The sequence below is a fragment of the Dendrobates tinctorius genome, unplaced genomic scaffold, assembly GCF_039654945.1.
Source record: "Dendrobates tinctorius isolate UK_male_01 unplaced genomic scaffold, ASM3965494v1 ptg000094l, whole genome shotgun sequence".
NCBI classification, from domain to species: Eukaryota; Metazoa; Chordata; class Amphibia; order Anura; family Dendrobatidae; genus Dendrobates; species Dendrobates tinctorius.
Genome location: NW_027361762.1, coordinates 17,453,879 through 17,478,439, shown reverse-complemented (window position 1 = coordinate 17,478,439; position 24,561 = coordinate 17,453,879). Strand labels below are relative to the sequence as shown.

The window sequence follows — 24,561 nt, the reverse complement described above, 5'->3', positions numbered from 1 at the left end:
AGATATCAGTCATGTCATGTAAGCAGTGAAGTATTTTTCTTTGTGCTCTACCTATATTTCTGTGCCGTATCAGAGCATTATGAATTGTGGTATGTGTTAAAGGGTGCACTGACACTCTTTGGCCCAGGGCACATGAAAACCTGGCGCCAGCCCTACCCCCACCACAACTTTAGCCAAATAACCCCCAGTTTTCAATGCGTAACTATTATTATAAAGTAAATTAAGATTGACAAGCTTCAGTAATAAGAATTGATGTCGCTGGCATTGAAATGGACACTGTAGGTGTGTTTACTGTCCTCCACTCCCTGCCGACTTTGCTTCCCCAGTGACTTGCATTGGGTTTCGTGTTTCAGTCAGACCCCGACTTTTCCCTATAGTTGGCCGATTTCATTCGACCCAACTTTTTAAGAAAGTCGGGTTTCATGAAACCCGACTCGACCCGAAAAAAGGCAGTCGCTCATCTCTACAAGTGACATCAAAGAAATTTTACCACTAACATGAAGTACAATATGTCATGAGAAAAGAATGTCAGAATCACCAGGATCAATGGAAGCATTCTAGAGTTATCACCTCATAAAGGGATCGTGGTCAAAATTTTAAAAATTGGCCCGGTCATTAACGTGCAAACCACCCTTGGGGGTTAAGGTGTTAAATAACCATACATATCTATGAAATGTACTCAACACTTTCCTGATTAACAGTATATTTATAATTACAACAGGAAGCATATGTACCTCTTGCCAAAATAACAAGCAAACTCACAAAATATGGCAGAGTCACACTAGAGAGGAATACGGACGAGTGTTATGCGAGAAAAAAAAAAAAATCGCACAGCACTCAGACCAATGTTAATCTATGAGGCAGCTCCCATCACCATTAGCTGCGATTTGCACCATATATTGGCCGAGACTCGCCAATGTAAGTCTATGGGTGAGAGAAAAAACGGATAGCACACGGACCATGTGTGTGACTTGCGAGAAACACGCAAGTATTCTCCAGGTGACAAGAAATTGAATCAGGCATTGTCAGGAAGCTTTGGCATGCAAATTTCCCTGGCAACCTATAGAAAAATCCAGGAACACACCTCCACGGAGTCCAGCATCATGGTCACACACATTAACGTGGAGATTCGCATAGTTCTGGTGTATGAGAGGCCAGAACTATGGGATCAATGGGATGCACACTATGCAGACTGGGCACATAAGGAGGCAGCATGGAGGAGAAAAAACAGGCAGATGTTCCTCGACTATGAGGAAAGACCTCGTGACGCCGAGCAGCAAATTAGTAAGTACAATTATTAAAAAGTATTTTTACTAAAAGGAACACGTGTTACCAAACTAAAACAATATCATCATATGTGATTTTTTTTTTTTATAATATGTGGCCTACTTTACACTTAACACTTGCCAAGTTGCAGGTCACATTACAATGTAAAATACATTTTGCAATACAAGCATATTGTTTGAATGTTAAAACTTGTTCTGTGTTATGTTGCAGTGACGGATGTCACAAGATGGTGGCGCAGCTGTAGGGACCAGTACAGGCAGGAGAGACAGCAGTGGGCCAGTAGTGAGGATGCAGCACCCACAAAAAGAAAATACATTTACTTTGACGGGCTCAATTTTCTTGCTCCGTTTCTGGATCTGAGACCATAAGTGCATGCAAGACATCACATTGTATACATGCTGTTAGCATCAAATCTTAATAGTTTTTTTCTTTTTAAAAAAAAAAAAAAACAGCACTGAGTCAAACCTTATGGGGAGGGAGAGAACATCCGACTCCGAGGTGCCTATTGATCCAGTGGGGGAAGGTGAAGAAGTGGCTGATCCATCTTCTGCACCTTCTAGCTGCACCCAACCACCACCATCACCAGCGGCATCTGCACCACAGGATGCAAATCCAGAGGAGGACCAGGGCAACAGCAGCAGCCCAACCTTGCCTTTGGACACCTCTCTCCAGGCTGCAGCCATCACACACCGTGACCGGCACAAGAGAGAGCTACCAACTACAGGCACACTGAGGCATGTGGACAGTGGGGTGTTGGACTATTTGGCCAGGACTGCAAATGATGGGGAGGAAGCTTATGCCCACAGTCTGTGAAAAATGAGGATGAATGAACTCATGAAGATCAACATCCAACACTGCGGAGACACCATCACATGTTTCTCAATGCAGTGATTCTAGGGCAATGCCCCCACCCTTATGGGAAATATGTAAATATATGCAAAACACAAGCCGCGGAGACACCATCACATTTTTCTCAACGCAAGCAATGACTAGCCAGGTCTTTCCCCAGGAGGGAACAACCACGGGAAGGGCAGTCTCCAATGAAGGAAACCACCTATGCCAAAACATGGTATCCGTCCACAGACAGCTGTTTCGGGGTATTGCCCCTCATCAGTGTGGAGTAGGAAACTGGCCAGTAGGAGCAATGCCTAGTAGAAGACTGTGAAAAATGAGGATGAATGAACTCATGGAGATCAACATCCAACACTGCGGAGACACCATCACATGTTTCTCAACGCAGTGATTCTAGGGCAATGCCCCCACCCTTATGGGAAATATGTAAATATATGCAAAACACAAGCCGCGGAGACACCATCACATGTTTCTCAACGCAAGCAATGACTAGCCAGGTCTTTCCCCGGGAGGGAACAACCACACTGATGAGGGGCAATACCCCGAAACAGCTGTCTGTGGATGGATACCATGTTTTGGCATAGGTGGTTTCCTTCATTGGAGACTGCCCTTCCCGTGGTTGAAGTACTAGGTGATGTGTTGCTTTACCTATTTCATACATTATTACACAAATACAACACACACTGCAGACATTAACGTTACTTTATTTTTAACACCAAAAAATCAAATCACAACATAGAAACTGCATTGTCTTGCCATGGAGTAGATCCCTCTGGTTGAAACAAAATAATTTGTAAACACATCCCGCACTTTAAGTCCAGAGGGCTGATTACGTGGATGAATTACATGTGTATTAGGCCTGACAATATTTGCAAACCCAACTTCATCACCATCATATGAGGAGCAGTCATGGATTCTGGTGAAGTTGTGAAGGATCACACAGGCTATAATCACCTCATTCACATTTCCTTCACTAAGTTGAATGGATGACTGCAGTACCCGCCATTTGGCACAAAGAATGCCAAAGGCACACTCTACCAGTCGTCGTGCATGGGATAAGCGGAAATTAAAGATTCTGCGCCATGGTCCAGGGCTCGACGTGGATAGGGCCTCATGAAGTTGCGTGTTAGTTGAAAGGCCTCATCTGCAACCATCACATAAGGCACCGCTTCCATAGTGGACCCTGGCAGCTGACATGGGGGTGGGATGTCCAAGTCATTATTGTACAGCCATAATGGAAGAATTGAAGACTCTGGAGTCTCCAGTTCTTCCATAGGCACCAATATCTACAATTATAAACCCGTACAATCTGACAATTTGCCAAAAATAAAAACATGATGGGGCGCACCATCCCAGGTGGTTCCCAAAGTGGCCTTCAGGTGATAAATCTTTCCTCATATGGTCTCACTGATATACAGCTGGAAGTCTTGGGTAGGGGCCTGACCTTCTCCCCCACTAACTCCTTTAACTATTTTTTAGCATTGAAGGATCTTCACCTTTTTTCACGGAAGCTATTACGGAAATTGCACCATAAGGATCGATTCGATGAGCCAATGAGTGACAGCAAGAGGGAGGCACTCCGCAATTTAGAGGACCTCCTCGTGGAGCAATCTCCACCTCATCGGGGTAAGTTTCCTCCCAATGTGTTGCCCAAGTCAACAAGGTTCCCTCCCCCTCTCTATAAGTCTATAGACAGCTTCACAAAACTAGTCACCGAGGACATTAAGAAGTTTTCCTCTAAGCGTAAAAATGACAATTTGACGTTTAGACAACGCCGTGCAATTTCAGAACTAAAATCAATCCCTGGGGTTGTATTTAAGCTGGCTGTTAAGGGAGGGAACATCGTTGTTTGGCCTACCACACTATATGAGCGAGAAGCTTTCCTTCAGTTGAGGGACCCTCATACTTATCAAAAATTGTCTTATAATCCCACATCCTCCTTCTCGCTCGAAATTCAGCGCATCCTCATTCGTGCCTTAGATGAAGATACTATTACTAAGGCTGTCTTTGAGGGGTTGATGGTCAGGTCCCTAAAACCCACACCTCCTACCTCCTGCCCAAGATCCACAAGGACACCACTGACCCTCCGAGGCGTCTGATCGTGTCCAGTATTGAGGGATTGTGTGACCCGGTGTAAATTTTTAGACTACTATCTGAAACCATTAGTCGAATTACTGCCATCATATGTCAGGGATATGACGGACGTCCTCACACGGGTTGATGGCATCCTTGTGGATAACCATACCCTTTTTGTTACTGCTGATGTCAAATCCCTATACACCTGTACTGACCACACACAAGAGTTGGATGTGGTTCGCCTCTTCCTCGGGATGTCCGACCTTGGTGACCCTTTGTGTGAACTACTCCTCGAGCTGCTGCATTTTGTTCTTACCCATAACTTTTTGGTATTCAAAGATCAGTTTTATTTACAGCAATGCGGCACGGCCATGGGCACGGCCTGTGCGCCCTCGTACGCCAATCTCTTCCTGGGGTCCTGGGAGAGATTCATTTTTGGTGATGGGGGCACACCGGCCGCTTCCCATGTGCTGTGCTGGCATTGCTATATCGATGATATTCTATTTTTTGGGGATGGGACGGTGCAGCAGCTCGGGGAGTTCATGACATGGTTAAATGTTAATAATTTTAACATCAAGTTGACTTACAAATTTGATTCCAACTCTATTGATTTTCTGGACATCTCTTTGGGCCTTGACAATAACCGGTGCATCCAGACAGACGTTTACAGAAAACCTACTTCTGTCAACGCACTGTTACATGCCAAATCTTTGCACAATCCATCTACCATCAAGGCTAGTCTGGTCGGTCAATTCCTCAGGATGAGGAGAATCTTCTCCACAGATGACAGATTCGAGAGGCGTGCCCTGGATCTGAGAATCATTTCCGTAATCGAGGTGACAGTAACAGGTGTATAGGGAGGGGTTATGACAGGGCTAGAAACATCACACGCAAGGATTTATTGTATCCATGGGCTGGTATAGTCGGGGGGGAATGGGGGTGAGACTATCCGTTTTATTTCAACTTTCAACCATGAGTGGGACAATATGATGGAGATTCTCTCTAGGCACTGGGCGATCCTTGGTGCTGAACCCTTTTTGAGCTCGGTTATTGGTGGATATAAATGAATGACATCTAGGAGATCTAAAAACCTTAAAGATCTTTTAGTCAAGAGCCACTATGTCCCAGAATCTGTAAATCCCTTTGTGTCTAGAGGCCCAAATGTGGGATCTGTCCCTTGCGGTCACTGTCTTGTCTGCTCGTATGCCCTGTGCTGCTCGACACTTCAATCATCTGATGGTTCAAAAAATTTTCAGACTAGACAACGTATATCATGTGGTAGCACCAATGTTATCTACTATGCCACGTGCCGATGCTCCATGATATACGTTGGTTTTACATCTAGAGAGCTACGTGTTCGGGTATGCGAGCATGTGCAGGACATTTGTGCAGCCAAGACAGTGGCCGACCCCTCTACCCTTAAAACTATCCCCTGCCATTTCAGGACGTTCCATAACTGTGATGCAAAATGTTTATGGTTAGGGGTATTGACTGTATTCACCTGGGGATTAGAGCAGGGAACTATAAAAAATTGCTGGCCCAAATGGAGGCTAAATGGATTGTCACCCTTGACACAATGACCCCAAGGGGTCTTAATGAATCCTGGAGCTTTGCCTCCTTTTTATAACATAATTTTGTTTCTCTATTGTATCCATCTTGTATATTCCCAGCTCAGTTGAGGTTGTTATTATTGTTTTTAGCCTTCTTTTTCTTTTCATCATTTTTAGTGTGTTTGTCCTGACGTCCGTGGGGTTGTGGGGATATCAAATATTTTCCTGGATGTGATTGACTTCTACCATAATCGTGTGATGTCTGTCATCTCTTACTATTGGCACTGCTGCCTGGATTCTATAATTAAATTACAATTCCTGTCATATTTTAATTGATAATGTAATTGCTATTGTCAATTATTTCTCTGATGTTTTGCCAGGCAAAAGTGTTGTTTTTTCTGCTGTTTTCTATGTACTTTATATATTTTCTATATCTGGATCATTTACTCTATTGGGTCTGCACGTAACTATGCTCACTAAGCTTATATGGCTGTGCGCATGCACCTTGTGCCCTCCTTTTACTTCTCGCTTGGAGCCAGGTGTCTTTGTGCCTCCAGAGCACGCACAGGGACTCTTTTCCCATTTCGCATGTGTGCTCTGATGCCTGGCGTCACTGACAAGGACCTGGCTGCGGCACCACACATGCACTGCTACTGCCGCGCTCATTGGTTCCTGTACACCCCATGACCGCACACATGATTACTCACCATGGCTACAAAAGGACCATATTATCCCCTCACTCCACATCCCCATGAGAAAGCTCCCTGTGAGGGCACGAAACGCGCATCAGGGTCCTTCCCTCTGTCCTGGGTCCGTGCATATCTTGGTAAGCTCCCCACCATTATGTTATAATTGCCCATTTGGGTTTCAATTATTGGGAATATGGGGTATAGCCTTCCATTACCTGTTGTATAGCCAGTCACATGTTGTGACTGGCGTCATGGCTGATTCTATTGGCATGTTTTAGTATGCACGGGTTCTTCCCTTTGTGTCTGTCTTGTGATTTGCAACTGTGCTGTTTTATTCTATGGTAGATAATATTGTGATTAATAACATTTGTAATTTTTTATATTACACTGAATCCTATACTCTGTTTGTTCTCTTGGTTTTCTAGTATATATGGAGTGGAATTTATATTGATATGGCGGTTCATTTACATTTGCTACTGCCAATTGTTTCTAAGAAAGTGATAGGCATTTCTTTGTTTCACAATTATAAACCTGTAGGCACTGTCAACCAGGGCCAACAGCATTACAGAAAAATACTATTTATAATTAAAATATTGGGACCCCGAGTTTGGCAGCTTACACACACGGATGTGCTTTCCATCCAGTGCGCCAATACAGTTGGGAAACTGGCACGTTTCCTCAAACCCACAGGCTATATGCAGCCAGTCTTACATTTTGGGCTCAGGCATGACTAATTGATGTAGTCGGGACCATATTTCCAAGCACGTAGAATGGATAATGCCTGAGATGGTGGGTTTTCCAATTAAGAATTCAAGATGCAGTGCCACGTAGGAAAGGCCAGTGGAAAGGAATCTATAAGGGAAGATACATTAAACAAAATTAAAATCCATGCCGCTATAAACCAGTTTAGTCCATCCTAAAATTTATGGGCAATAGTTAAGAAGCCCTGCCTTGAAAAAAGTAAACTACATGCAATGCCATTACTCTTATTAAAAGCAGCATATAATGTCAAAGGACAAATGTTGTGGTAAAAATAATGAAACAACATGGACCAAAAAATGAAGGGATGAGTACATTAACCCCTTCCTGACATCAGATGTACTATCCCGTCCATGGGACCCGGGCCCCTCTGCCCATGGACGGGATAGTACGTCTACCGCGATCAGCGGCGCCCACGTGGTGAGCGCCGCTGATCGCGGCCGGGTGTCAGCTGATTATCACAGCTGACACCCGGCACAATGTGTCAGGGGCGGTCACGGACCGCCCCCGACACGATAACCCCTTGCACACCGCGATCAAACATGATCGCGGTGTACCGGGGGTTAAAAGGAAGCATCGGCAGGGAGGGGGCTCCCTCCGTGCTTCCCTGAGCCCCCCACGGCAGCGCAATGTGCAGCGCTGCTGCCGGGGGCTCCTTTCCTGCAGGCCCCCGAATCCAAGATGGCGACGGGGGCCTTCGGGGGCCTGCAGGAAGCTGGCTTCCTCAGTGCCTGCAAAGCGCAGGCATGAGGAAGCCTTGTGCACTGCCTGTGACAGATCGCTGATCTGTCACAGTGATCTGTGATGTGACAGATCAGCGATGTCCCACCTGGGACTATTTAATAAAGTAAAAATAAAATTTAAAAAAAGTGTTAAAATAATTAAAAAAAAAATCGCCAAATTACAAAAAAAAAAAAAATATATTCCCCCAAATAAATCCATTTTTTGAAAAAAAAAAAAAACAATAAAAGTACACATATTAGGTATCTGTCAGGACTCTGGACACTTTTGCTATGTTCTGGAATTTTGCCCTTCTCCAAGATGGTGGTCTGGCCTTCATGTGTTCCTGTCTGCTGCCTTTAAGACTCCACCCCAGTCATTAATCAATGCTGGAGTATTCTGCCTGTGTTCCTTTGAGTACTGGGTTGTCCTGGCTTCACAGCTGCTGTAGCTTGCTGAGGTTGTTCCATTCGTGGTTGCTTCAAGAGACTATACTGCACACCTCTGCTGCTGCCCGCTCCACAGTCGCTGGCTGTCTCCGCTGCTCTGCTGTCCTGTTACCTGCTGCCACCTGATCGGTGAGACTTACTGTTTGCTCCGTCCTAAAGAATCTACCGTGTGCTTGCTACTTGTGGTTCTGCGATTCCGGCTGACTCAGCGGCCCTGCCGTGCCCTAACCGGACCAGGGTTAGGGTACCCACTGGATAGACTTTCTGAGAACTATACCGTACTGATAACGGCATCTGTTTCCATAGTGGCCGGCTATAACGTTCTGGACTTTGTTTCTAAACTATGCTCCAAGCATTCGATACTTTGAAAGGCGTATACCCTGCAACTGGCCGCTGACCTCTAGCGGCAGTTTATTGACTTTTGTGTTTGCCTTGTTCACACTGTGCACGCATGGTTTTGCTGTGTTCTTATATAAACTCGATTCACTTAACTCTGGACTCTGCTGTGATTGTGCTTCTTGCCAAGAAACCCCTGTAGTATCCACTATAATTGTTACAGGATACTCCAGCCAAAAAAGAGGGGTTTGCAGGAGCTATGTCAGACAGCAAGATGGAACAGGTGTACACCATGCTCCGTTCCCTGCAGCAGGATATGAATGTTCTGCAAAAGAAAGTTGAAAGCGTGGAACGTAATCAACGGGTTTTTGGGCAGAACCTGCAGGACTTAGACGCTCGAGTTGCAGCACAGGAAAGCAGATTGACTGGATTGGAGACCCAGTGTGGACAAAACTTCCAGGACATCAGTACACAGATGGCAGCTCAGGGGGCTCGACCTGTGACTTTGCCTGCAGGGCACGTACCACCACCTAGCCTTCCTAAATTACCACCATTTAGATACAATGGCGACCGCGACAAGTTTCGTGGATTCGTGAACCAATGTATGCTGTACTTTGACATCCATGCTGATCATTTCCCAACGGGCCGTTCTAAAGTGCTATGTATAATCATGCTGCTGACCTCACGTGCGCTCGCTTGGGCGAATCCTATGATCGAGTCTCGTGACCCACGCCTGAATGTGCTGGATGATTTTTTGGCCGCCATGGCACTAATGTTTGACGATCCAAATCGTCGTGCTTCTGCTGAGACCGCGCTGCTATCTTTGCGCCAGGGCAAGTGCTCGGTTATTGAATATGCGACCGACTTCAGGCGACTAGCAGTAGATACTAATTGGGACCTTTATGCACAGGTTCCCATTTTTAAGAGAGGCCTGTCCAGCGTGGTAAAGGATGAATTAGCCCGCTCAGAATCCCCACAGGAGCTCGAGGCTTTTATACAGCATTGCGTGCGCATAGACATTCGCCTCACTGAGCGCAGGCAGGAAAAGCTGGCTGTGTATAACCGCATGTCTAATTTTTCCCTTCCTCCCAAAGAAACTGCAGGTAAGACATCTCGGGGTGTGGAGGAGGTACCGATGCAGATTGACTCAGTTCAGCGTGATAGTAATGAACGCCGGGAACATCGCCTTCGGGAGAGTTTGTGTTTTTATTGCGGCCAGTCAGATCACTTCCTGATTAACTGCCCAAAATGTCCTAAACGTCAGAACAAAGTGGTAGCTGCGATTGGGGAGCTGGATGGCAGTGATACGGAATCCGACACTTCTGAGTGTAGCCTGCCTATAGATGCAGTGTTTCAGTCGCTTGCTATGACCACACCCCCCGGGGAAGTGAAGGAAAAGAGTTCTCATTGTTCCCTCCCTATTAAAATCTTGTGTGCTGAAAGATGGATTTCCAGCTCAGCTATGATCGACTCAGGGGCGGGGGGCAATTTTATGGACATTTCCTTTGCCAAGGAACATGGCATTCAGTCTTGTCAGAAGGCTTCTCCAATTAATTTGGAGACAGTAGACGGCTCACCCCTAATCTCTGGCCCTGTAGACCAGGAGACAATACCTCTCACGATCTTATTGGAGCCGGATCATCAGGAGCAATTGTCGTTCTTATTAATCTCTTCTCCACATTTTCCCGTGATCCTAGGTATTCCCTGGTTGCGCTCTCAGAACCCGACCATCAACTGGGAGACCAAGGCGATCACTTTCCCAACAAGGGAGAAGTCTGCTACGGAGACAATCTAAAAATCTACATCCTTGAAGGCCGAATCTCCTATACAGGTAGTGGGGATACCAACTGTCTATAAGGAATTTTCTGATGTGTGTGACAAGGAGAAGGCGGACCAGCTCCCGCCACACAGACACTATGACTGCCCTATTGAACTCCTTCCCGGGGCAGCGATCCCCTTTAGTAATGTCTACCCTCTGGCTGCACCAGAACTTCAGGCCCTAAAATAGTACATCGATGAAAATCTGGCCAAGGGCTTCATACGCCCTTCTTCCTCGCCAGCTGGGGCGCCTATATTCTTTGTGAAAAAGAAGGATGGGACACTAAGACCATGCATCGATTATCGGGGACTTAATAAGGTAACCATACGTAACCGCTACCCTCTACCGCTAATACCCGAATTAATGGAGAGAGTCCGCCAAGCAAAGGTCTTTTCCAAATTAGACCTTCGTGGGGCGTATAATCTAGTGCGTATTCGTCCTGGGGATGAGTGGAAGACAGCTTTCAGATGCCGTTATGGACATTTTGAATATCTAGTAATGCCCTTTGGACTGTGTAACGCGCCAGCGACCTTCCAACACCTCGTCAATGATATTTTCAGGGATCTATTGGACCAGTTTGTGGTCATATACTTGGACGACATTTTGATTTTTTCAGACTCATTGCAGGAACATGAGGAACATGTCAAGACGGTTTTAAGACGGCTGAAGGAGAACCACCTATATATTAAACTGGAGAAATGCGAGTTCCATCGCTCCGAGATACAGTTTCTGGGCTATGTCATCTCCCCTCAGGGGCTGAATATGGAATCTGGAAAGATCCAGGCAATCACCGACTGGCCGGTACCCAAAAATATAAAACAGGTACAACGTTTTATCGGTTTTGCCAATTTTTATAGACGTTTTATCCGAAATTTTTCTGATATTGTCCGTCCCATCACTGCATTGACAAAGAAGGAGAATCCATTTAAATGGTCCGCACAAGCTCAGGAAGCATTTATTCGGCTTAAGACCTGTTTTACTTCAGCTCCACTGTTGGTCCACCCTGATCCGACACTTCCATTTATCGTGGAAGTGGATGCCTCAGACAACGCCTTGGGGGCCATCCTTTCGCAGAGAGTCGGAGAGAAGGCCTTACTTCATCCATGTGCTTTCTTTTCTCGTAGGCTGACCTCAGCAGAGAAGAACTATGATGTAGGGGATAAGGAGCTGCTGGCCATTATTGCAGCTTTTAAAGAATGGAGGCACCATCTCCAAGGACCCGCTCAACAAGTTATTGTGTTGACAGACCATCGTAACCTGGAGTTTCTTAGATCCGCGAAATGTCTCTCTCCTCGTCAGGCCCGCTGGAGCTTATTTCTGAATCAATTCGATTTTATTATCTCCTTTCGACCAGGTTCTCGCAATGGAAAAGCAGATGCACTATCTCGGATTCATGCTGCAGATGCCTTACCAGGACCCCCGCCGAAAACGATTCTTTCCGATGCCAATTTCATCGGGGTCATCCAGGATAAGGACTTGTGGAAGGACATCAAGGAAGCGTATGTAGGTGACGTACTCTTGACTAACCCACCTGCTGATGTCAATCTGGTCCTTAAAGGGGGCATGTGGTTCAGAGGACAACGTGTTTACATCCCAGAGGCGGTCCTTCTCAAAATCTTCAGAGTGGTTCACGATTCCAAGGTGGCAGGTCATAGGGGGTTACAGAAGACCCAAGAGTTCCTAAGTCGCTTCTTCTGGTGGCCAACATGCCTGAAGGACACAAAGGACTACGTTCTCTCGTGCGAGGTATGTGCTCGTCATAAGACCCCGCGTATGTCACCTATGGGCCTCCTGCAACCTTTACCTATTCCATCCCGCCCATGGGGGTCGATATCTATGGACTTTATTGTGGAGCTGCCCATCTCTAAAGGCATGAATACGATCTTAGTGGTTGTAGACCGTTTAACAAAGGCCGCTCATTTAGTCCCATGCGCCGGTCTTCCCTCAGCTAAAGAAACTGGAGATCTGGTCCTACAGAATGTGTTTCGGCTGCATGGGGTCCCAGATGAGATCATCTCTGATCGAGGCTCCCAATTTACGTCAAGATTCTGGAAAGAGTTCTGTTCTGCACTCAATATTGATGTGTGCCTTTCTTCCGCCTATCACCCCCAGACAAATGGTCAGACAGAACGGACCAATCAGACCTTGGAACAGTATCTTCGGTGCTACGTCAGCCACCTTCAAGATGATTGGCTGGACTTACTTCCTTTGGCGGAGTTTTCTTATAACAACTCTCAGAACGCCTCTACTAAGGTAACACCATTTTTTGCAAACCTGGGTTACCATCCCAGTATCTTTCCCAGGTCTCCAATAAAGTCTCCGGTTCCGGCTGTAGAGGAAAGGCTTACTACGATGAAACAGAATATGGAGGTTCTAAAAGAGACCCTGACTTCAGCCCAAGAGCGCTACAAAAGATCGGCAGATAGATTCCGCAAACCAGCAACTGTGTTCAAGGTAGGGGATTCCGTATGGTTATCCACCAAGAATTTAAAATTGAATGTTCCTTCACAGAAGCTGGGACAGAAGTTCATCGGCCCTTTCAGGATTAATGGCATTGTGAGCTCTGTGGCCTGTCGCCTGAAGTTACCTAGGACTATGAAGGTACATCCCGTATTTCATGTTTCCCTACTAAAGGCTGTCTCACCCAATACTTTTCAGGGTCGTGTTGTGCCACCTCCACGGCCGGTGATAATTGATGGGCAAGAGGAATTTGTGGTCGATGACATTATTGACTCCAGAATTCGCAGAGGTCGGCTCCAGTATCTGATTAGATGGCAGGGGTATCCCCCTGAAGAAGACTCTTGGGAACCGGTGGAGAACATCAGCGCTCAAAGGAAGATTTCTCTTTTCCATCAGAGATTCCCCGAGAAACCAGGTTCGGGATCATCCTGAGGCCGCTTCTAAGGAGGGAGTAATGTCAGGACTCTGGACACTTTTGCTATGTTCTGGAATTTTGCCCTTCTCCAAGATGGTGGTCTGGCCTTCATGTGTTCCTGTCTGCTGCCTTTAAGACTCCACCCCAGTCATTAATCAATGCTGGAGTATTCTGCCTGTGTTCCTTTGAGTACTGGGTTGTCCTGGCTTCACAGCTGCTGTAGCTTGCTGAGGTTGTTCCATTCGTGGTTGCTTCAAGAGACTATACTGCACACCTCTGCTGCTGCCCGCTCCACAGCCGCTGGCTGTCTCCGCTGCTCTGCTGTCCTGTTACCTGCTGCCACCTGATCGGTGAGACTTACTGTTTGCTCCGTCCTAAAGAATCTACCGTGTGCTTGCTACTTGTGGTTCTGCGATTCCGGCTGATTCAGCGGCCCTGCCGTGCCCTAACCGGACCAGGGTTAGGGTACCCACTGGATAGACTTTCTGAGAACTATACCGTACTGATAACGGCATCTGTTTCCATAGTGGCCGGCTATAACGTTCTGGACTTTGTTTCTAAACTATGCTCCAAGCATTCGATACTTTGAAAGGCGTATACCCTGCAACTGGCCGCTGACCTCTAGCGGCAGTTTATTGACTTTTGTGTTTGCCTTGTTCACACTGTGCACGCATGGTTTTGCTGTGTTCTTATATAAACTCGATTCACTTAACTCTGGACTCTGCTGTGATTGTGCTTCTTGCCAAGAAACCCCTGTAGTATCCACTATAATTGTTACAGTATCGCCGCGTCCATAACGACCCGCCCTATAAAACTGTCCCATTAGTTAACCCCTTTAGCGAACCCCTTAAAAAATAAAAATAAAAAACGAAGCAAAAAATAATGATTTATTATCATACCGCCAAACAAAAAGTGTAATAACGCGCGATCAAAAAGACGCATATAAATATCCATGGTACCGCTGAAAACGTCATCTTGTCCCGCAAAAAACGAGCCGCCACACAGCATCATCAGCGAAAAAATAAAAAAGTTATAGCTCTCAGAATAAAGTGATGCAAAAATAATTATTTTTTATATAAAATAGTTTTCATTGCATAAAACCGACAAAACATAAAAAACGACCTAAATGAGGTATCGCTGTAACCGTACTGACCCGAAGAATAAAACAGCTTTATCAATTTTACCGCACGCGGAACGGTGTAAACGCACCCCCCCCAAAAGAAATTCATGAAACGCTGGTTTTTGTTCATTCTGCGTGCCAAAAATCGGAATAAAAAGCGATCAAAAAAATGTCACGTGCCCGAAAATGGTACCAATAAAAACGTCAACTCGTCCCGCAAAAAATAAGACCTCACATGACTCAGTGGGTCAAAATACGGAAAAATTATAGCTCTCAATATGTGGTGATGCAAAAACTATTTTTACAATAAAAAGCGTCTTTTAGCGTGCGACAGCCGCCAAACATACAAACCGCCATAAATAGTAAATCAAACCCCCCGTTATCACCCCCTTAGTTAGGGAAAAATAATAAAATAAAAAAAATGTATTTATTTCCATTTTTCCGTTAGGGTTAGGGCTAGGGCTAGGGCTAGGGTTAGGGATAGGGTTAGGGCTAGGGTTAGGGCTGAGATTAGGGTTAGGGGTGTGTTGGGGTTGGAGTTAGAATTGGGGGTTTCCACTGTTTGGGCACATCAGGGGCTCTCCAAATGCAACATGGTGTCTGATTTCAATTACAGCCAATTCTGAGTTGAAAAAGTCAAATGGTGCTCCTTCCCTTCCAAGCTCTGACATGCGCCCAAACAGTGTTTTACCCCCACATGTAGGGTATCAGCCTACTCAGGACAAATTGCAAAACAATTTTTGGGGTCCAATTTCTCCTGTTACCCTTAGGAAAATAAAAAATTGGGGGCAAAAATATCATTTTTGTGGAAAAAAGTGTTTTTTTTATTTTCACGTCCGAGCGTTATAAACTTCTGTGAAGCACTTGGGGGTTCAAAGTGCTCACCACACATCTAGATAAGTTCCGTGGGGGGTCTAGTTTCCAAAATGGGGTCACTTGTGGGGAGTTTCAATAGTTTAGGTACATCAGGGGCTCTCCAAACGCACATGACACCCGCAGACCATTCCATCAAAGTCTGCATTCCAAAACGTCACTGCTTCCCTTCCGAGCCCCGTGTGTCCATACAGTAGTTTTCTCCCACATATGGGGTGTCAGTGTACTCATGACAAATTGGACAACAACTTTTGGGGTCCAATTTCTCCTGTTACCCTTGGGAAAATGAAATAATTGGGGATTAATTGATCATGTTTGTGGAAAAAATACGTTTTTTTTATTTTCATGCCCTGGCATTATCAACTTCTTTGAAGCCCTTGGGGGTTCAAAGTGCTCACCACACATCTAGATAAGTTCCTTAGGGGGTCTCGTTTCCAAAATGGGGTCATTTGTGGGGGGTTTCCACTGTTTAGGTACATTAGGGGCTCTCCAAAGGCAATATGACACCCGCAGAACATTCCCTCAAAGTCTGCATTCCAAAACGTCACTACTTCCCTTCCGAGCCCCGACGTGTGTCCATACAGTAGTTTTCTCCCACATATGGGGCGTCAGCGTACTCAGGACAAATTGGACAACAACTTTTGGGGTTCAATTTCTCCTGTTACCCTTGGGAAAATAAAAAAATTGGGGACTAATTGTTCATGTTTGTGGAAAAAATAAGATTTTTTTTATTTTCATGCCCGGGCATTATAAACTTCTGTGAAGCACTGGGGGGTTCAAAGTGCTCACCACACATCTAGATAAGTTCCTTGGGGGGTCTAGTTTACAAAATGGTGTCATTTGTGGGGGGTTTCCACTGTTTAGGTACATCAGGGGTTTTCCAATCGCGACATGGTGTCCGATCTCAATTCCAGCCAAAAACGTCAAATGGCGCTGCTTCCCTTCCGAGCTCTGCCATGCACCCAAATAGTGGTTTACCCCCACATGTGGGGTATCAGCATACTCAGGACAAATTGCACAATAACTTTTAGGGTCCTGTTACCCTTGGGAAAATAAAATTTGGGGTGAAAAGATAATTTTTGTGGAAAAAATATGATTTTTTAATTGTACCGCTGTACGTTATAAACTTCTGTAAAGCCCTTGTGGGTTCAAAGTTCTTACCACATATCTAGATAAGTTCCTTGGGGGTCTAGTTTCCAAAATGGGGTCACTTGTAGGGGGTTTCCACTGTTTAGGTACATCAGGGACTCTCCAAACGTGACATGGCGTCAGATCTGAATTCCAGACAATTTTGCATTGAAAAAGTCAAACGGTTCTCCTTCCATTCTGAGCTCTGCCATGCGCTGAAACAGTCGTTCCCCCCACATATCAGGTATCAGCGTACTCAGGACAAATTGCACAATAACTTTTGCAGTCCAATTTCTCCTGTTACCCTTGGTAAAATAAAAAAAATTGAACCTGAAGTATTTTTTTTGTGAAAAAAAGTTAGATGTTCATTTTTTTTTTAAATATTCAAAAAAATTCCTGTGATGCACCTAAAGGGTTAATAAACTTCTTGAATGTGGTCTTGAGCACCTTAAGGGGTGCAGTTTTTAGAATGGTGTCACTTTTGGGTATTTTCTATCATATAGACCCCTCAAAGTGGCCTCAAATGTGATGTGGTCCGTAAAAATAAAATGGTGTTGTAAAAATGAGAAATCGCTGGTCAACTTTTAACCCTTATAACTTCCTAACAAAAAAAATTTTGGTTCCAAAATTGTGCTGATGTAAAGTAAACATGTGGGAAATGTTAGTTATCAAGTTTTTTGGGTGCCATATCTCTGTGATTTAAGGGCATAAAAATTCAAAGTTGGAAAATTGCAAAATTTTCTAAATTTTCGCCAAATTTCCGTTTTTCTCACAAATAAATGCAAGTTATTTGAATGAAATTTTACCACTAACATGAAGTACAATATGTCACGAGAAAACAGTGTCAGAATCACCGGGATCCATGGAAACGTTCCAGAGTTATGACCTCATAAAGGTACAGTGGTCAGAATTGTAAAAATTGGCCCGGTCATGAACGTGCAAACCACCCTTGGGGGTGAAGGGGTTAAATTAACAAAAGGAGAATACATCATCAACATAGAGGATGAATACATACCCTAATATAAGTAAAAGACGCTCCTCTGCAGAAATGCACTTGTGCATCTTGGTGTCCTTAAAGGTGATCCCAAGGTGCACAATCTCCATGAGAATGTCAAATGTGGCCATGCTCATCCGACAATACTGGTAGAACTTGTCAGTATGGCTACATAGAGAAGCATACAGATGGTGGAAATGGCCTTTAGTCAGCCATCGCCTCAAAAGCTGATGCACCACATTCGTCTCCTCCTCCTCGGATCCACAATCACTGGATATGGCTCCCCAAAACGTCAGGACTAAACACAATGGAAAAAACACGCTTAGTTGTGTTGAAAGTAAGCCTGTCTGACATGTTTGACACAAAGCAAAGATTGGAGGCTGTCACCTGTTGTTGAGGCAATAAATAGGATGGTGATTCTGATTTTAATAAATTTCAAGCCAAGAACCCGTTGTTTGTCCATTTTGCAAGGCTGTGATAAAATCACGCCATACGGATGCCATGCAGATATCACATGGATACTTAGATTCAAGGAAATCGTATCCTCGCATTGCAAACGGATGACATACGGATCACTGTTCAGGGAACATTTGTGCGATTCTCGGCAGTCAAAATCAGACCGATGTTTTATACGTTAAGTGTGACTCCAGCCTATGAATTTTCTTTTCAAAGGGAATCTGTCAATAACATTTCAAGTCCCAAACTTTTTATATGTGCATGTAACTCTTTCAAATACAAGTCCAGCGATACCTTTACATGGCCGGTCTGTTCCTCCATTACAGACAAATCAGTGTTTGAATTGATATGCAAATAAGGTTGAAGGACTATGGTAGATCTGAAGCCTCTATCACTACAGCTCTATTCCTGTCCAGTGCCACCGCCTCCTGCTTGACTGACTGCCTCTATGGTGTGTGACTTCAGTCAAGCAGGAGTAGATGGCACTAGGCAGAAACAGAGCTGGAGTGACAGAGACTTCAGATCAATAAAGAGCTATGTGTGCATACACAGTTGTTATAAAAGTATTCACTCCCTTGCCAGTTTTCATGTTTTGGTACCTCATAACCTGGAATTTCAGTTTTTTTGAGAGTTTGCATCAGTTTATGTAAAATACATGACTACACATGATTACGACTGTGAACATTTGGTCTTCTATTTATAGTAAAGCAAACACCAAAGAAGGCAAAATAACTGAAAACTTTGGTGTGCATAACTATTCACTCCCTAAATTCAGTACTTTGTAGAGCCTCCTTTTGAGGCAATTACAGCTGCAAGTCACTTTGGATAAGTCTTTATGAGCTTTCCACATATTGCCACTGGGATTTTTGTCTAGGCAAAATTGCTTCAGCTTCAAGTTAAATTATTTCCTCTGCTGAACAGCAATATTCAAGTCTGACCACAGATTCCAAACTGAATTAAGGTCTGGGCTTTGACTAGTCCACACCAAAAAATAAACATGTTCCCCTTAAACCACTGGAGTATTGCTTTAGCAGTATGCTTGGGGTCATTGTCTTGATGGAAGGTGAACCTCCATCCTAGTCTCAAATCACTGACTAAAACAGGTTTTATTTGATTAGTATTTATTAATTCCCTGTATTTCACATTATCTGTCTTCCCTAAACTTGCGACATTTTCCCTGACCCTGCTGCGGAAACAATTCCCCACAACATGATGCTGCCACCACCATGTTTCACTGTGGGGATGGTGCTCTTTGGGCGATGAGCCAATTTGGTTTGGCTATAACATTTACCTTGGTGGCCAAAAAGTTAATTTCTGATCTTACAACAGCACCTTCCTTTATACATTTGGGGAGTCTCCCACATCTTTAACCCCTTAATGACAGCCAATATGTCTTTTAACTAACCTGAGATATAAGAGAATAGCCTCCCCATACAGGTGACAATCCAGCAGCTGTCGGCTGTATACTATAGCTGACAACTTGCTGCAGCAGCCTCAATCAGTGTTTGCGCCATCCAAATCTGTTTAACCCCTTAGATGCTGCTGTCAATAGTGACTACATCATATAAATGGTTAACAGAGTGTGAGGGCTTCCTCTTTATCCCCATTGGTGCCCCCAGATCATGATTGTGTGGTCCTGATGTTTGCCATGGCAATTCATGACCAAATAGCGGCCTTAAGAGTCTGACGGCCGTTTTAACCTGTTCAGAAGTTAGCGGCATATAGGTGGTAAAAATGCACATTTTCATATCCGTTATGTCACTGTGCATTAATTCCTGAAAATAACCTGAAGGGTTAATAAATTACCTGACAGCAGTTTTCAATATGTCAGGCGGTGCTGTTTTTAAAACGGTATAACTTTTGGCGGTTTCCCAATATATGGGACCCCCAAAGGCACTTCAAACCTGGATAGTTCCCTAAAAAAATAAATGTTGTCAATTCCTTGAAAAAACGAAAAATTACTGCTACATTTTTAAACCTCCTAAAACGCTAACAAAATAAAAGAACATTATACAAATGGTGCTGATGTAAAGCAGACATGAGGGAAATGTTATTTATTAATGTTTTGATGTGGTATGACTATCTGGATTAAAGGGAAAATCATTCAAAGTTTGAAAATTGTTAATTTTTTAACAGTTTTCTCAAATTTCTAATATTTTTATAAATAAACAAAACATATCGACCTAAACTTATCATTATCATAAAGTATAATGTATCACGAAAAAGCATTCTCAAAATTACTGGGATTTGTTGAAGCGCAAGTTATTACCACATAAAGTGACACTGGTCAGATTTTAAAAAATTAGCCCCGTCACTAAAGGGTTAAACAAACTCAAAATGAGCATTACAATTTTTGTGTGTAAGTTTTTTTTCTGCCCACTTTTCCATAAAGGTCACCTTTATTGAGTGCACGGCCTATTGTGGTTGTATGGATGGATACTCCAGTCTTTTCTTGGGAACTCTGCATCTCCTTCAGTGCTACCTTTGTTCTCCGTGCTGCCGCTTAATGCCCTCATTGCCCAGGCTGAAAGTTTTGGTGGGTGGCCCTCTCTTGGCAGGTTTGTTGTGATACTATGTTAATGCCATTTGATGATAATGGATTTGATAGTGCTAAATTATAAGGGCACACAGTTCATAAGAGGCTGATTAACATTTTACCTTGACATCAGTGACCAGATTTCTTAATCCAGAAAAATCTGCTTTTCTTATTCATAAATGAACTGTTAAGATCCATTGAAAGACCTTGATCTGCATGAGAATCTTCATCTATAGATTATCTAATATATAAAGCTCAATGTGTGTGTGTGTGTATGTATGTATGTCATCCGCACCGTCGTAGCTACAGCCACAAAATTTTGCACAGTCACACGTCTGGACCCCGAGAGCGTCATAGGCTATGTTGTGAGGTGAAATTTTAACCCCGCGCGTTCCAATTCACCAAACAATTTTGCCCCTATCTACATAATGGGGGAAAAGTGAAAGGAAAAGTGTTGGAGGCAAATTGACAGCTGCCAGATGTGAACAAGGGGGACTTAAAGAATGAGAGCGATGGCGCCAAACAGTATATACAGTTGCTAAGGTGGGGCCCTGACATGGGACACTCACCACACACGGGGATATGAACACACACACAAAATGCGCCACACACTACCACGTGCTTCAACACATATACCACCCTCAGCACACATTTCACCACACATATACCAATCTCGCCATATAAAAATCGAAATACAAAAGTCGCCACTCAAAACTCGCCACGCTGTCCCAGAGCTGTTTAAAAGATGAAAAATGAGCTGTGATTGGTTGCTATAAGCAACAGTTTTCTTTGTAGACAGTTGTGGTACCTGAGGCCTATTATTATTATCATTTCTATGGTGTTATCGTCCTTCTGTAAAGCTTGACATAACACAATTTATTACCGTGCCAACACAGACCACCCTCTGACACAGACTGCAGGGGGAGCCCAGTATCACACAGGATAGGATTAGATACATGGCTCAGCAGTCAGTATCACACAGGATAGGATTAGATACACAGCTCAGCAGGCAGTATCACATAGGAGAGGATTAGACACATGGCTCATCAGGCAGTATCACTCACACAGGATAGGATTAGATACACAGCTCAGCAGTCAGTATCACACAGGATAGGATTAGACACACAGCTCAGCAGTCAGTATCACACAGTATAGGAATAGATACACGGCTCAACAGACAGTATCACACAGGATAGGATTAGATACGCAGCTCAGCACACAGTATCACAGAGAATAGTATTAGATACATAGAATCATAGATATAGATATACGGCTCAGCAGTCAGTATCACACAGGATAGGATTAGATACACAGCTCAGCAGTCAGTATCACACAGGATAGGAATAGATACACGGCTCAGCAGACAGTATCACACAGGATAGGATTAGATACGCAGCTCAGCACACAGTATCACACAGAATAGTATTAGACACACAGCTCAGCAGTCAGTATCACACAGAATAGGATTAGATACACGGCTCAGCAGTCAGTATCACACATGACAGGATTAGATGCACGTTTTTTGTGCGCAATATAATCATTATAATTTGTTATAACTAACCACAGTTGGTTACTATGCCCAGGCAACGCCGGGCTCTTCAGCTAGTTTTAAATAAAAGAGGGCATTATCAGTGTGATGTGTAATGGCTGCTGTCTGCCCCCACTGCAGAGCCATGAGTGATTATAAGGGCAGAGACAGACCGCTGCATAACTCTAGAAAGGATCACTTTGTAAACCTCGTATTGGCTGTCTGCTTCCCTGACCTTGACAGCTGCATAAAAATACATCACACTCTCATGCTCAGGTCAGGAGAGGTGCTGGGTCTGTCCAGGCAGTGCCAAGCGATCATCGCATGAGTTATACGGCAGTCTGTCTTTACCCTAACGGAAACATCTGTGGGTCCCTCTCAGCTTCAATCTCACAGGCAGACAGTGTTGAAATATTGTTACAATACAGCAGAGCTGTGAGAACTGCAGCAAATGTGTTTGTAAGGAAACAAAGTTCAGTGTATTGTTCTGTGTTAGTCACATGTCTCACACTTAGGCTAGTTTCACACTAGCGTTTATTTCACGCAGCGCACGGCGCCGCTAAGCCCCGCCCCCTGCCGGCTACCTGTCCGCCCCATCCGGTCATAGCTGCCTACTATCGCACATGGACGCCTGCGATCTGCGCACCCTATCTTTAGCATAGGGTGCGCAGATCGTGCGCTGGCCGTGCGCTAGTAGGATTTTGGCGTGCGCTGCGCACTTTTGAAGGTGTGCTGTGCGCGCCGAAATGCAACATGCTGCGATCGGCGCGCACGGGCGCACCTTCAAAAGTGCGCACGCCAAAATCCTACTAGCGCACGGCCAGCGCACGATCTGCGCACCCTATGCTAAAGACAGGGTGAGCAGATCGCAAGCGTCCATGTGCGATAGTAGGCGGCGATGACCGGATGGGGCGGGCAGGGAGCCGGCAGGGCCGGTGCGTAGCGGCGCTGTGCGCTGCGTGGAATAAACGCTAGTGTGAAACTAGCCTTACACTTTAATATAAAATGAGCTTTGGAGTCAGATTCTCAGGGAGATCGGTGGCCGGCCCATAGTCCTTATCAAGTCATTTACATAGAAGAAAAATGTTGATTTCCCTGCAATAAGAGATCATAGATATCAAGGTATTTTATTCCGTTTCCTATCTACACAGCCATATAGACGGCTTGCGAGTCCCTTTAAATAGTAAACAGTATTTTATTACAGCTACTGACTGATATTTTAAACCTTTTGCTCCCATCTGCCTTCTGTGCCTTAATCACTTAATTTGTTCTTATTCTGCTCTCCTGCCAAAAGCTACAACTTTTTTTCTATCAACATCAGTAGTTGTACTTTTGAATGATAGCATTGTTTTCTTGAGTTTTGTAATACTGCTTTCATTTTATGAAAAAAAGAAAAAGATGACCTAGCAACATGATTCTTAGTCTAGGTGCAGATGACCCTGTAGACTCTCATCTGAGAGAATCTAATCTATTATGCTAATCACACTCTGATGAGTGTGTGATCAGATTCTCTCGGATTAGAAGACTGAGACATTTTTTTTCTCCATTATGTCTGTCTAGACTGCGCTTAGATGTCATCAGAGTGCAGTCCGATAGTTTCCACCAACTCATTGACTTGCATGGGAGAGTGCGATCTAAATATTGGATCAAACTCAGCTATGCAGTGATTTTTTTTTTACTCATTGAGTAAAAAATGTGACTGGCCCCATAGAATAACATTGGTCCCAGTGCAATCTGATGTTCTGTCTGACCACGCTTGAAATAAAAATATGGCCATGAGCACGAATCAGAATATGTATGACATAACAAACTTGCCGAGTTTTTTTTTTATTTTATGCAAGTGGTTAAAGAGAATACATACATTTTTGTAAGCCTCGTGATGAAGTTTTAATACGAGACGTGCGTTGGGGCGGTGGGACCTGTCTCATCACTTTTATATATGTAAGTGTTGCCATCTTGCCTGTTTTTCTATTTATGCCTATTATATGTGGATAAGTGATATTTAGATTTTTATGATATGTAGTTGTTGGTTATAACTTGCTAGATTAGGCTTAAAAACACTACTGAATACTACGTATGATGTTGGTTCCCTCACTTTGTATAATGCACAGTAGTATATTAGTATAAATACTTGTATATCTAAAGGGCCCATCACACTAAGCGATATCGCTAGCAATATCGCTATAACGTCACTGGTTTTTGTGACGTTATAGCGATATTGCTAGCGATATCGCTATGTCTGATACTTACCTCCGACCGCTCCCCCCGCTGGTTATCGCTGATCGCACGAGAACGTCCTGGACCGTTTCTCATCATCAGCTTCCTGCTGGGGCTTCCTGCTGTGGAGAAGAGCGATGCGTGGACGCGGGCGGGAGGACGTCAGGATCGCCTCATCTGACAGGAAAGTAGCGACCCCCGACCCCTGCTATGTCGCTGGTGAGATCTGCCTGTGTGGCAGCTCACTAGCGACCACTAGCGATGCACCAGCGATCCTGACCACGTCATATCGCTGGT

At 44.4% G+C, this 24,561-nt stretch overlaps 1 long non-coding RNA gene across 1 annotated transcript; it reads right to left on the bottom strand.

The window, feature by feature from the left end:
- Window positions 1–2,827: 2,827 nt before the first annotated feature.
- On the bottom strand, window positions 2,828–18,125 carry LOC141098719 (uncharacterized). The gene is made up of 2 exons (XR_012234327.1): window positions 17,549–18,125; window positions 2,828–7,306 (listed from the first exon to the last, which is right to left on the bottom strand). It is a non-coding gene; the product is annotated as an uncharacterized lncRNA (long non-coding RNA).
- Between the last annotated feature and the right edge of the window lie 6,436 nt (window positions 18,126–24,561).